This window comes from Canis aureus, chromosome 22 (assembly GCF_053574225.1).
Source record: "Canis aureus isolate CA01 chromosome 22, VMU_Caureus_v.1.0, whole genome shotgun sequence".
NCBI classification, from domain to species: domain Eukaryota; kingdom Metazoa; phylum Chordata; class Mammalia; order Carnivora; family Canidae; genus Canis; species Canis aureus.
Genome location: NC_135632.1, coordinates 13,471,370 through 13,485,038, shown reverse-complemented (window position 1 = coordinate 13,485,038; position 13,669 = coordinate 13,471,370). Strand labels below are relative to the sequence as shown.

The window sequence follows — 13,669 nt, the reverse complement described above, 5'->3', positions numbered from 1 at the left end:
TCTTTCTAACAATCTAATGAAGAAAGTATTTGCATTTGATATACACAAACTCATAGAAGGTAAATCATTTGTCCAAGGTAACTCACTAGTCAATGGAGCAGCAGATATTCAACTCAGATCTCATCAATTGCAAGTCTATGTACAGTGCAGGCTAGAAAGTGGGAACATCAGGATCTATCACCAAGTGTGCCCACAGCTAAATAACTCAGCAAACATTTCATCTTTATAGGAACAAAGAAAAGATCACTCTTCAGAGTTTAAGATTTTGGGAACTTTAGGTATAATTTGTCAGAAAAAAAAATTGTATTTGTTCGTATATCCATTTCAATATGAAGAGTTTTACTGACAACCTGGTACTACTTCTGGGCCAAGATTTTTTCATGGAGGCCACTCTTCCATATTAAATGGCTTTAATATCTTGGCATTCACATTAACACCAGTTCAGCTCCATCATCCTATGTGGTTGATCACTCTGTGCTCCCACATGCTAAGTTCTGTCTCTATAGTAATTACTTATCTGTATCTCAGGGTCTTCACCTGAAAAATGGTGATGACAATTATGCCTCCTTCACAGAGTGGGGATTAACTGTATCAATATGTGTACAATGCTTCTACCTGGAACATAGAAAGCACTCCATAAATGCTAGCTGCTATTATTGTTGTTACTGTTATATGTATTAGTATTATTATTGGAATGATTGCTTTATCTTTCACCATTTGCTCAAAAAAAATCGATAAAAACTAAGCTCTATTTCTTGGAAGATGGGAGTCATTTAGGAATTCCAATTAGTGTGTCAGAACATTATAAGAATCTTTTGGGGGTGAAATGAGCAATACATTTAGAGTTAGATCAAATACTGAATTCATCTTTTTCTTAATGAGGCCTGTAGAGCAGAAGGCTACTAGCATAGTATCAAACAAGGAGATGCATGTAAATTGTTAACAATAGCTAAGCACAAAAGATCCATGGTTGTCTTGCAAATCCAATGAAGCTGAACTTCTAGCAGCCTAGCCAGAGAAGGGGACACAAAGGTAGACATACCACAGAAATCCTGTTGCTATACCTAAGGCAAAAAATGTTCGTGAACAGAGGGTGTCTAATGAAGTTGTGTCGGATTGAGGATTAGCAACAATCAAGGAAAAATCATGAAACCAATGGAGTTTGCTTTTATGGCGATCACCAGTACACAGCTCACCGCATGCTACATAGAGATAAAGAAGAATCTGAAAACAGGCACTTGTTTGCCTTGGGGCCTGCAGTGTTTCAGGCATGCTGCATGCGGAGGACAGAGACGTGGCTGAATGAAATGCTAGTTTCCTCTGGCTGGGTCAAAGGACTTTTCATAGACAATGGGCTGCCTTCCTAATCTGAGTGTCTTTTATTCCCACATTACACAGATCCCACTCCCATTATAAACCATTTCCTGAGACAGACTGAGTTTTACCTAACGACAGGCAACTCCTGGAAATTACTTGCACAGGTTGGCTCACTCCCCCAGACCCTTCCCTGTTCTTCCATTTATTAATAATTAAGTGAGTCTCTGGGCCCCAAATCACAAATCAATTTAATTAAGAATCTGCACCCATCTCTCTAGAGCTAAATACAATTTTGCTTGAGTTTTAGGGTATCTCTGGGGGCAAAGCCCATAGTTACCTTCTTAAACTAATGTATTTTACCAAGTTAGTTGCCTCACTGCCACAGATTTTAGTTTTGTGTTTGAAGCATGAAACCTACAGACCAACAAGTTCTACCAAATAGAGTTTTGCTTCTACATAATGTTTTTATATTACATTACACGCATCTAGCAGTTGTTATCAAGTGGATATTACAGAATGCTTAAGTTTCACAGAAGAGTCATTTCTGAGAGTAGATCTTCAGGACACGACTTTATCTGGGATAAGAATGTGGACTTTGAGGTATATTTGAATTTCAAATTAATGCAACTTGTAAGAATTAAGAGATTCCTAACTCAAGCAATTAATAGGCTTCTCCTACCCCATGCAGTAAAGATAGTTACAAGATATGGAGTCAGAAGCCAAACATAGGATGAACACTTCATTTACCAAGGCCTTTGCTGAGCTGGGGAGGAGTATAAGCTACTGTGCCAGTAGCTAGAGCCCTGGGTCCTGAAGTAGTCTTGAAGTATCAGGAGAATGGTTTTTGCACATCTAGGCAGAGAATAGCTCAGAGGCTTGGGAAACATGCAAGCCAGATGATACCCTCAGAGATTGGGGCAAAGGGAGGTCAGGGGAAGGCTTCACACTAGAACCAGGTAAGCAAGCCATAGTAAGTAAGTAAACAACCAGCAAGGTGGCCGGGAAATCAATGATTCATGAGTCCAGAGATGAATGTGAACCCAACATAAATCCACACATGCACTTTTCTGGAAAGGAATTCCTTAACTTTCGTCAAGTTCTCCATTTAGTTCATGACCTCAAAAAGGTTAAAAAACCACTGAAGCTTGGGTACACATATTCTGATGGCGGAACAAGGAGGGGTAGTTAAAATCTGAGTCAAATAGTGATCTCCAGAAGGTAAGACAAGAGGGAGAATCAGATAACCATCTCAAGGCACAGGAGTACCTTGGTAATGGAGGAAACCTTATATCTAAGTCATGACCTTTTTGAACACACATCCTGCTGGGGCAGGGGCTGTATATGGCTGCTCTGGACTAGCAGGTAATGTACAGAAGAACACAAGTGAGTAATGACAGGTCAGAAAGAGTGACAATTCTTGACATCTCAGTATATGTGGATGGAAAGTTGAGGTTTTGAGAGTTATATTTGCACAGTAGTGAATAACAGAGTTAGGAACCATAGCAGGTAACACCATGAAGCGTAAGTTACATGTGGCCTGGATCAATCCTTCTTTCTATTCATGAGTGAGCTTATGTCAACTTTATGCATTCAATGCATCTAAAGTCACATGCCAGTATTCACTGTCACCACTACTACCAGCACTTGGCTTTCTGTAGGTCAACCAGAACATGTGGGGCAAGTAGGCTTGGTTCAATATGCCCATGACAAGATCTTCAATGGTTGTCTTTGTTTATGTGTTACCAGAACAAATGGGAGAAACAAGCTGTTGCTCCCTCAGAAATTTGGAGGAAGAATGTCCCTTGAGGGCTAAATTATGAAATAACTAGTAACACCATGGTAATAAAAAGCATTAGGGATACAGATGACTGTTCAGAAATGGGTTAAAACTAGTCAATTTTTCCTATATATATATTTTTTAAGATTTTATTTATTCATGAGAGACAGAGAGAGGGAGAGAGACAGAAACACAGGCAGAAGGAGAAGCAGGCTCCATGCAGAGAGCCTGATGTGAGACTTGATCCCAGGACTACAGGAGCACGTCCTGAGCTGAAGGCAGATGCTCAACCGCTGAGCCATCCAGGCGTCCCTTTCCTATAGTTTTTAAGAGAAGAAGCATGTAGCCAAGGTGGGTCAGAAGGAGAAGAGAATTCCCCTTCTATCCACTTAATGGGTATGCTACCAGCTGGTGTTGAACTGCACTTCTTGGGACTAAGGTTACATAGAAATTACAAAGTCTTTGAGAAAAAGGAGAGAATTCAATAATTATACCTCACTGTCTCCTCTGGATTAAGTATATTCATTAGATTCTTATTCAAACATATTACCACCTTCTTGGTAAATTCCAGTTTTTAAAAATGCCTCAGGGCCATTGTTAGAAAGCAGCCAAATGGAACAGAGGTGAGCCAGTGATAGGAGAGGAGAATGCCATTTAAATAAAAGTAATAGAGGACTGTAGCTGCTTTCATATTCATTAACCGTGTGTGTGTTTGTGTGTATGTGTGTGTGTGTGTGTGTGTGTGTGAGAGAGAGAGAGAGAGAGAGAGAGAGAGAAAGAGAAAAGCTCCAAAAAAATCACGCTGAGGAATAGTGAAATCCCTGTTTTTGTGTGTGAAAAGCCTGCTGTAGCACTTAATGCTAATGAAACTTCATCAGGAGGATGTCGGTGCATAATTGGAGATTATGATACCATAAATGCTTATGAAATGTGCTGGTAAAGGTCTAGATAACATAGTAACATCATCATAGGAAAAGTATGATAATCCCCGCAAACCTGATGTCAGAATTTGGGGACTATGATGAAACGGAAGGTCTAGGGAAACCAGACAATTGTCTCTGCCATTTATTGCCTTGGAATTTCCTGACAAACCTTGGCTCTGAGACCAAACAGTCTGTGTAGGTGGCAGTGAGAGGAAGGAGGGCATTGGTTCTGCTCAATTATTTACATTGAAAATGTTCAGCCTTTAAAATTCTGGATTTTTAAAAAAGAACTTAAGCAGTAAGTTACCAAAATGATGAGAAAGAGAAAAAATAATTTTCGGTTTTCGAATCATAATAGAATAAACTAGTAAGAATATAAAAAGACAGTTTGTTGGTAAATTGAGCGATCAGTCTGTGCAATGCCAGCTTAATTTTAGAGTCTTAAATAGTGAATTTGGAAGGCCTGTATGGTCTGTTTCTGCAATATGTTCAGTGTTAAAATTCTCTTGGGCTTTGTACTTTCTATATTGCAATGTTAATAGCTGCTGTTTATCGAAGGTCTCTTGCAAGACAGAACTGTGATAGGCATTTTGTATACCTTAGTTGTAATCTTCACAATAATCCCAAAGGAGAGATAATATTATCTATGAATTTCAAAGAGAAATTGAGGAAATTGAGGAAGGAAATCTACGTGGCCAAAGTCATGCGGTGAGTAGGTGGTAGGACTGGCATTACCATCCAGTTCCAAACCTCCTTATGTTGCCCTCACTCTTGCTGCCACCCAGTAAACTGTATGTTGGCAAGTTTGTACATCAGCAAAAGGTTAGTTATATGTGGTGGTCCCAATGGGTAAGTGCTTCCCTTAGGTAGTCTCTACTGGTGAGTTCTTTAAACTGTCTGGTTTAACTCGCATCTACATATTTCATTAGTTCTTTCTTTGTGTATTTATTTAATAGTAAACCAGCAAAAGATAAAAATAAAAATAAAAAGTGGCCCCAAGAGCAACTGAAACTGAAGTGGAACAGGGTTGCTTTCCTCCAGACTTTCCTCTAGGCTTAACAAAATGTTTATGTTTGAAGGGTAGAGTGTTTTGCTTGCTATCTGGCAGGAAGTTGCATATCTGTTCTTGGCTGCTACCAAATTTTACAAATAATTAAAACATTATTTTTCTACCAGAGTGGAATGTATTGCCAAAAGGTGACTCCTCTGGGAGCAAAATGATGGGAATCTATACCACCAAAGTGAACTTGGGGACATCTAGACTGGCTGTCACCAGAAATGGGAGTCTTGGTAAGTTCTCTTTGAGCTGATTTGTGCTTCGAAAAATGCAAGAGTTTGGGGCAGTGGTTCCTCCTGACCTAAGCACACTAACAAAGGCCTTAAGTACAGCTGGTGGACCTGATGCTTCCCTCCTCCCCCAGCAGAACCATATTCCCTTGGCTTCAGAGGTGGTTCAGCAAAATTGGAAATATTTATTAAATGAGAAATTAATTATATTAAGATACATGTTATGCCAGATGGTGATCTCTTCTCTACCAACAACTCTTACCAAACATCTGCCTAAGGCTACTATATCCAGGCAGATGTACTGACTTCTTATGAAGAGACTGATTATCTCCCTTCATTGCTGCATTCCTTTCAATGTTTCCCTTCCTGCATCGGAATTTAAATCAGCACATCCCTCATTCTTGCCTAGTTTAGGGAAAATAAAGTCATTTAGAATTGCATTTCTCTTAGCTCTCTCAACTAAGATGTGATGCAATACCATGAATAAATTGATTAGGGCAGTGTGGGTAGTGTAGAAATGAGACACAGAGAGAGAGAAAGAGAGAGAGAGAGAAAGAGAGAAGGTCAGGTCTTATGAAACTCGTATTTATTGACTGAAAAACTAACACTGATTGCCAGGGCAAGTGACAATGTGGAATAAATGTGGGCAATCAAAGAGCAATGAAGACTTCTCTGGAAAGATTCCATCAAGTGGTATTCTAATCTGAAATTCTGGCTTATTTGTGTGTAACAATTTATTGGTTGGCTTAAATGGGAGACAAACTTGGCAGCAGCAAAGAGGGAGATGGGATATACTGCTTACTGCACAATATATTCTAATATGCTACCTTGTCCTTTAGTAAGATAAAACAATCCCTGCGGCTGAACTTAAAGAGGGAAGGTTTTTTGGTTCTTAGTCATTTTCTGGAATAGGATGAGAAGGAGCCTTTTGCAATATGTTTACTATAGCCCAGGGCAAAAACTTTCTCCATGGGCTTCTTTGCTTCTTCTGAGTGATGGGAGGAAAATAATCCAGGACACAACATAGTTCAGTGAAGTTTGGATGAAATATCATTTTGGTGGAAAAATATACACTCTAAAGTTTTAGGGCGCACAACCAAAAATATATGGGATAAGTTTTACTTAAGGGATTTGAACCTTGTGAGAGAGAATTATCCAATATTGACATCACTTTTTTGTTCCCTCATTATTAGATACTTCCTGTCGAATTACCTGGCTGCTTCCATCAAGGATATGATCTATGAGATTGTTAAAATGATATGACATCATGCTTAGGGAATATGGAAGACTCATTCAAAACTCCGTGTACAGAACTCTCCCAACAATGTATAAAGTCTTGAATACATGTCATGGCAAAACCTTTCTTCAATAGCCTTCCTCACCACTCTCCTTCTTAAAGCTCAGCAAAAAGAAAGTGCCAGAAGCCTATTTAGCATGAGCCCATGAAAGATGTTACTTATCTCAGAACTGAGTTAAAGGTAAACTGCAGCTTATTCTTAAACTATTACACACTTACTGACTGAGATGGGAGCAAATTGGTTTCTATAGTCTCAAATTTAGAGGTTCCTCAGAGCTCAAAGAAAGGTGTGGTGCTGAAAGAAGCAGAAAAACTGGCTTCAATTAATTCTAATCATAACTGTTATTGCTGAGAAGCGACTCCGTTCAGAGTGGTCTATGGAGGGGGAGGTTGAAAGCAACGAGCACTGCCCTCCCTAGAATCCCAGTATTGAGAGCCAGTAATGAACAGTTGGATTTTAACTCAGGGCCCACAGATCAAAGGCTCCATTTCTGCCTACCAATTCCCTGAGCTCTCCAGTTCCCTAGTAAATTTCTTTTGAACATATTCTCATACCTTATTATATTTTAAAAATGGAAATGTTAGTGGGAAAAATCCACTTCATTGTGAGGGACACATTACTCTGAGAGCATAGCTTTCCCCACAAATATCAGCGTCACTTCCACTGCTCTGTAATAAGTGGCTGCAGCTGTTGCCATGGCAATTTTCATTTTTTAAAAACTGTATCCACACAAAGACAGGCAACGCAGCTGTTTCCATGAGGCATCATAAAACAAGCCCAGATGTAATGATGCTCCTGCCTTTTGCCAGAGTGAAGAGGACATGGCTGTAAATCCAAGCAGAACCAAAAGTGGGGCTGTGACTATGCTCTGATAGGGCCTTCTGGGAGGGTCACTGAGAGCTGACGAGAGTTCAACTTCCATCCATTTTTCTCAGGCAGGTACTTAGCACCAGGTCATCACTGGCTATGCTGTTTACATAACTTACTCCGATAGCTACCTTTGAAAAAAGACACCTTCATCCCCTGAATCTCCACATGCTACCCCCAGAACATTCCAGAAGCAAGCTCTGTTGACAGCACTAGCCCAGTACTGGTTTATCTGAAGTTCCATGCCCTCCTACCCCTACCAATGTGTTATTAAAATGCTGCCAGAAAGTCAACACGGCATTTTACAAAATCATTCTCTACTTTTCAGTTAGGAAGAGTGTGCTACCTGCTGTTGTCCTTGTCCTTCAGCAGGGAAGGAGTTTGGTTTTCTTTGTGTGGGGTCCAGGAGGCACTGACAATAAAAAGACAAAGGGATACCTGTGGAGCGGCCATTTCTTGCTCTCTTTGGGAGCAGAAATCTTTGGTTTGTTGTTTTGTTTTGTTTTTTTGTTTTCAGGGTCTTGATTTGCTTGGCAAACGGGATGCTGAAAATTATGTGAGGAGAAGTCACAGCTTCAGTGTGGTGATGGCCTCCATCCCTCACTCTGAACAGGATTCAAACTCGCTGCCCCCTCATTGACCTGGAGCAATAGTTCTTGCTGTCACACAGGTGCAGTGGGATGGTGGCAACAGATTAAGTAGGAAAAGAAAGCCTGGCATGTGCCTCATGGGGAAAGGGTTTGAAAAGAAATTACATCCCCCGTCGTTTCTCCTCCCCCAGTTCATATGACTATTTAACTCTTAAAAAAACATAATTATGTTTCTGGGTTTCTCTATAGTTTATCAAACAGTCAGTTACAGCTATTTTGTTGTTACCAAGAGCACTGAAATATGAACAGTATAAATCGCCAAATGCCCAGGAATCTAATAATAAAAAGACTTTACTTGGAAAGCATAAGTGGTTCTTTTATTCTGGGAGGAGGGCCTTTGTTTGCAAAGAAATAACGGCTGTTCTTAACATCTGAGTAATCAGCAATCTTTGTGGTGGTTGTTGTTATTAAACCTAAGATTGAGATGCGACCTACAAATAATCCTCAGGAAGCTGTGGGGCTTTATGAGCTAAACAATTGCCTGGGCTTGATCTTAACTTGCCACTGACACTCTCTGTGACCCAGCAAAATATCACTTCTGTCCTTTGTGCAGTTGCAACACAAACAGGCACTTCAGGAGAAACAAAGAACCCAAATTCCTCCACGGTGGGTTCTGCGTTAAAAGGTCATACAGAATAAAATATATAATGACACGGAAATAAGTAAAAGAAACAAACACTTTATGGATCCTTTGAAACCCCTAAGAAATCAAAGTGCACCAAAATATTTCATCTGCCTTCTCATCATCTCTCAAAGTAAGAAACCAATCAACGGCTCTTTCCATTTCTTTTTTTTTCAATTCAGAAATCAAAGGAAATATGGAGAATGAAGTCACTGGTCTGAGGTCATGCAGCTGATCAATAACTGTTGCAACTATTCCAACTATTATTTTCTGGCCTCTTACCTACCAGCCCAATGCTGCCTCCAGATATGCTGTTGCCCCGACAGGAAGCAAAAACTGAGAGGAGCTCCCCCCTGGGTGGACTATAAGCGTGTGAGAAATAAACAATAGAATTCAGCAATTTATCAGATTTAAATACTAACACTGCTAGGTCAACCCTTAAAGCTAATAACTCTATTTTTAAATATTAATGACGTACAGAGATTGGTGACATTTTCGTTCCTCTAATGGATTTGAAATCACCGTCCTAAAATTCAATGTGCAGTAAATCAGAAAAACACATCAGTATGAAAACACCCCTGTTGGTCAGCAACCAGGTTAAGGCTCGGACTGGGAAATTGTTTCATAGTCATAGAGAGGAGCTAGGATAATGAAATATAGGAGATAAAGACAGTTAAGGAGACCATAAGGCTGAAATATTTTCTCCACCAATACTTTCTACTATTTCAAATCCTCTTTTCTCACCGTGCCGGAGGCTGAGAGAAGGGACCCATTGGGTTGCCTCCCTCCTTCTTGGCAGGGCTTGCTACAGATCAGAAAACAATGCAGAGAGGAAGCTCTGTGTGATTTATTTTAACTGATCATAAGAAAGTGGTGAATGGGAATGTAAGCGGAAACGCTGCTAGTGTGTTTGAGCACACATTTCATTTCCCTTAGACGCAGGAAGCTGAAGGGGAAACAGTCTCCATTATGACAGGAGGGGAGCTATTTTTCAAAAATATCTTTTCTTTGATGAAATTCCAATATGATGATTTCTATTGGGATTCATGTTTGTTCATTCGATGAATATTTCCCGGGTACCTACTAAGTACCCAGCACTGCTGTGGATGCTGGGGATACACAGGTGACTATGGGAGGCAGGGAGGCAAAGAGACAGACAAAAATATGTAAACCAATGATCCGTCTTTTGAGATGGGGAACGAGCTGCGATCTTCCCCACATAAAGATTCAAAATAATTTAGATTTGGGAAGCCTCGGTGGCTCAGCGGTTGAGCGTCTGTCTTTGGCTCAGGGCGTGATCCTGGAGACCTAGGATTGAGTCCCACATCGGGCTCCCTGCATGGAGCCTGCTTCTCCCTCTGCCTGTGTCTCTGCCTCTCTTTGTCTCTCATGAATAAACAAATAAAATCTTTAAAAAAATAATTTAGATTTAAAAATTAAAAAGTGACTTCATAGGCAACATCTGAATTTCATCACATTCCAATGAAATGAATTTTGTGGTGAGTTCCATTCTGTAGATTTGGCCAAATCCATTTCAACAGCAAATGGGGGAGCCAGGATTTAAATTGAGGACATCTTTCTTCAAAATCCCTGTTCTTTACTGTACCATATCACCTTCGTGGATTGTTTTTAAAAGTGTGTATCTATGTAGGGTTTCCAAATCCAGTATCAAACAGTTCTCCAAATTTGTGTATTTAACCTTCCCACCCCTATTGTTAATTTAGTACCGCAGAGTTCAGATTTAACCACCATGTTTGAATTTCACAGTGGAGAGAAAGGAGGGCTGGTATTAGGCCCTCTGGGTTTGAGGGTGAGCTCTGCTACCTTGGAGGCTGCAGTCTACTGGACAAGTCACTCAACCCCTCTAAGTGTGGTAACTTCCAAGGTCACTGTAAGGATTCAGTGCAATGTGCAGCATACACAGTAGGACGGCTGCGAAGGCAACCTCGAGGAGTTACTACCCTGCCTCTGTTGCCTCATCTGTAAAGAAGGAACAAAAATGTTAGTTTACTCTTTTTTGCCTCTGATGGCTGTCATAAGAACACACATGGGAAGACTTCGTAAATGGTGAAAGCAAAATGATCGCCATAGGAATCCTCTAAAACAGATGCTTGATGGAAGACGCAGAGGGGGACTAAGATTCTCATTATTTCATTCACAAAGAGAACCCAAGTGTTCTGAAATTTTGGATCAATGTCATGGTGTCAGCAGACCTCTAGCTAACAGATCAGGTGGTCTCATTCCTAGGTTCTCATGACCAGGGGTCTATGAAGCACACCGTTAAGGGATTATTTATTGAACCCATTATCTAGCTATTATGTAGAACCACCTGGAAGGAAGACCCAGTTCTATGTGTTTTGGTAAGTGCCTATATCAGATGGAAGGTGTCCATGTGTTTGCACAAGTATACTGAAAGGCTCCCTTTCAGACTTCTGGAGGAAACACCTTTGTGGGGCCCAAGACAGTCTCACTCTTCCCTCCTCTGCTTCCATGTTTTCCCCCGTCCCTGTGCCTGCCTCTCTACCCCAAGTCCATCCCTCCTCCAGTGCCCCATGCCTGCAGAACCCCCACCACCCCTCCCTGCCCTCGCTCCACCCTGCCCAAGACTGGAGGCTCTGCTATTTAGCATTTTCAGTCTGTGTGCCACCATCTTCTGTCGTCCTCTTCCCTACTTGTTTTAAATTCTTAGGCAATGCCTTTCTTCAATTTTTAAAAACTTCTTACTCCTACAGGTTTTATTTATCATTAACTCTATCATATAAAAAATTCACTTGGCTGTTGTATTACTCAATGTTTCAAAATAATGTTTCAGAGCAGCCAAGAGTCAGGAGAGAATGGACCTCTGCTGAACTGTTTTGCTTTCACAAATCTCTGGCTTGCTCACTATGGGACCAGCGGCACGTAGCCGGCCCCACAGCCACCGGCCTCCTTCCTGTCCATGCTTCTGACCCATGCTGGATGCTCTGGCTCAGATCCAGGGACTCTAGGTCAACACCTCTCAAGATCTCAACATTGACATCTTAGCTAAAGTCTGCTCTCTCAGAAGTTCCGCCCAAGTAAGGAAAGGCAGTTGTATCGGGTCAGTTGCTTCAAACATTTACTTACTGCCTTTAAAGGGACTCAGTTAAATTGTAGCAATTCCTTTACCCTCTAGAAATTCTTATACTTAAATACATTACTTAATAGTAGTTCTGTGTTCTTTTAATTAATATTTCATTCATTTTTAATGTTTTAATATTTCCTTTTTAAAAACTACAGGAAATACAGGCACAAGTAGGATAATTCTGCATGTAGTCTAAAATGAGAGAACCTGGTTGAATAAGATATCTGATACTTAGCTCTATAATACGGGATAAATTACTTAACCCAACTGTATAATACAGACAATAATAGTACCTGACTTTCTCCAAAGGAATCCCTCTAACATTATAAGACCATTTCTTTATTTCAGTTTCAGCTCTGTCCCTGAGGACCATTTAAGATGCAGCCCTACCAAAAGCCAGGCAGTGGAAATGGCATTTCCCAGACTTGTGACTGAGAATGCCTATGACCGCATGTGAGCTTAAAGGTTTTAAAGGCAGGAGTTTCTCTTTCAGATTCTATGTGTAGAAATCTACGTGCAGCTCTTCTAAGCCCCTTGAGCATATCCAAATTTCTTTGAGGAAGCTGTTGACCTTATCACTGCAGAGATGGGAAAGAAACACACACATCAGGCTTGCACATTTTCACACTACACCAAGTACATTTGTCTTCTGGGATATACACATCTCTCATGAATCAACAGCATAAATATTGACTTCTAGCCATAGACATCAACTCTGAATGGTCTTCATGAGGTATGTAAAAGTGCTCATGTCCGAAGTTTAAGAAAGACCGCCAAAAGTATATGAGTACCAAGCATTTACTCTGGTCACCATCCTGTGAAATGGCCCCCAGCAATCCCTGACACTTGGTGTCTTTACGCATGTGTAGTCCCTCTCACACTGTACCAGGGTTGGTCTATGTGACCAACAGAATAGAGACGAAGTGATATAGTATGTCACTTCTAGGAGTAGATTTTAAAAGTTACTGTAGCTTCCATTTTGGTTGCTCTCTCATTTTCTCACATGTGCTATATCACGATTTTTCTCTTGGATTCCTCTTTCTGGGGAATGCCAACTTATGCCGAGGCCTATACCGTAGTCTGTGTGGCTAGGAAGTAAAGCATTCTGCCAACAGCCCTGTGAATCAACTTGGAAGTATATCCTTCATTCCAGTTGAGTCTTCATAGACTACAGTGCTGCTGTTACATTGACTACAACTCCATGAAAGACCCTACAAGACAACCCAGCCTAACAGCCCTTCAGAAACTGTGAGATAAATGTTTTCCACATTAAGCAGCAGAGTTTTGAGGTAATTTGTTACACCGCAATATATAACTAAGAGTTACTTAGAATTTAGTTTTATTTTATATCACAGCATCAGTAAATAACTTTAAGGAACTATTACAGTATTGACTTTATTCAGTTAGGGATTGTTGCTTTGTTTTTAGCTTTTATGGAGGGTGGATTTTAGAAGGTCAATTTGAAAAACACTTCTGGTCTTTCCTATGGCTAATCAAGGACATTGCCTACTATGCCATTCTATGCCCTATTTTTCATAGAGTTTAGTAACAAAACAACACTGTCAAATGATTTGTGTGCTTTATTTAACTGACTTAGAGAACTATATAAAACTTACGTACTTCCCTTTTCACCTTGTTGCCAGGAGGCTCTGAACAAAATTTAATGTTAAGTAAGAACCTGATTTGTGCCAGATATCCACATTCTTCTTTCTTTTAAGTGATGTGTTATCATCTTTTACATTTACTTATTCTTTTCGAAAATAAATATTCCTTAGCCCTATAAACCAACTCATATCCTTTGTTGAAGTAATTAAGTTGAATTCAA

At 40.3% G+C, this 13,669-nt stretch overlaps 1 protein-coding gene and 1 long non-coding RNA gene across 29 annotated transcripts in view; one reads left to right on the top strand and one right to left on the bottom strand.

The window, feature by feature from the left end:
- The window catches only part of SLC9A9 (solute carrier family 9 member A9), a 654,903-nt gene that overhangs the window by 309,232 nt on the left and 332,002 nt on the right, over positions 1 to 13,669 (bottom strand). The gene's annotated exons all lie outside the window — the stretch shown is intronic.
- The window catches only part of LOC144293770 (uncharacterized), a 69,455-nt gene continuing 59,846 nt past the window's right edge, over positions 4,061 to 13,669 (top strand). For 5 of the 19 annotated variants that reach the window (XR_013361049.1, XR_013361043.1, XR_013361040.1 and 2 more), the window contains exons 1-3: positions 4,071 to 4,315; positions 5,194 to 5,307; positions 6,498 to 6,782. This is a non-coding gene — a long non-coding RNA (uncharacterized LOC144293770). Of the gene's footprint in view, positions 4,316 to 4,393; positions 4,726 to 5,193; positions 5,308 to 6,497; positions 6,783 to 13,669 lie in introns of those variants that run through there. The other 14 variants (XR_013361047.1, XR_013361042.1, XR_013361046.1 and 11 more) reach the window with 9 other exon arrangements.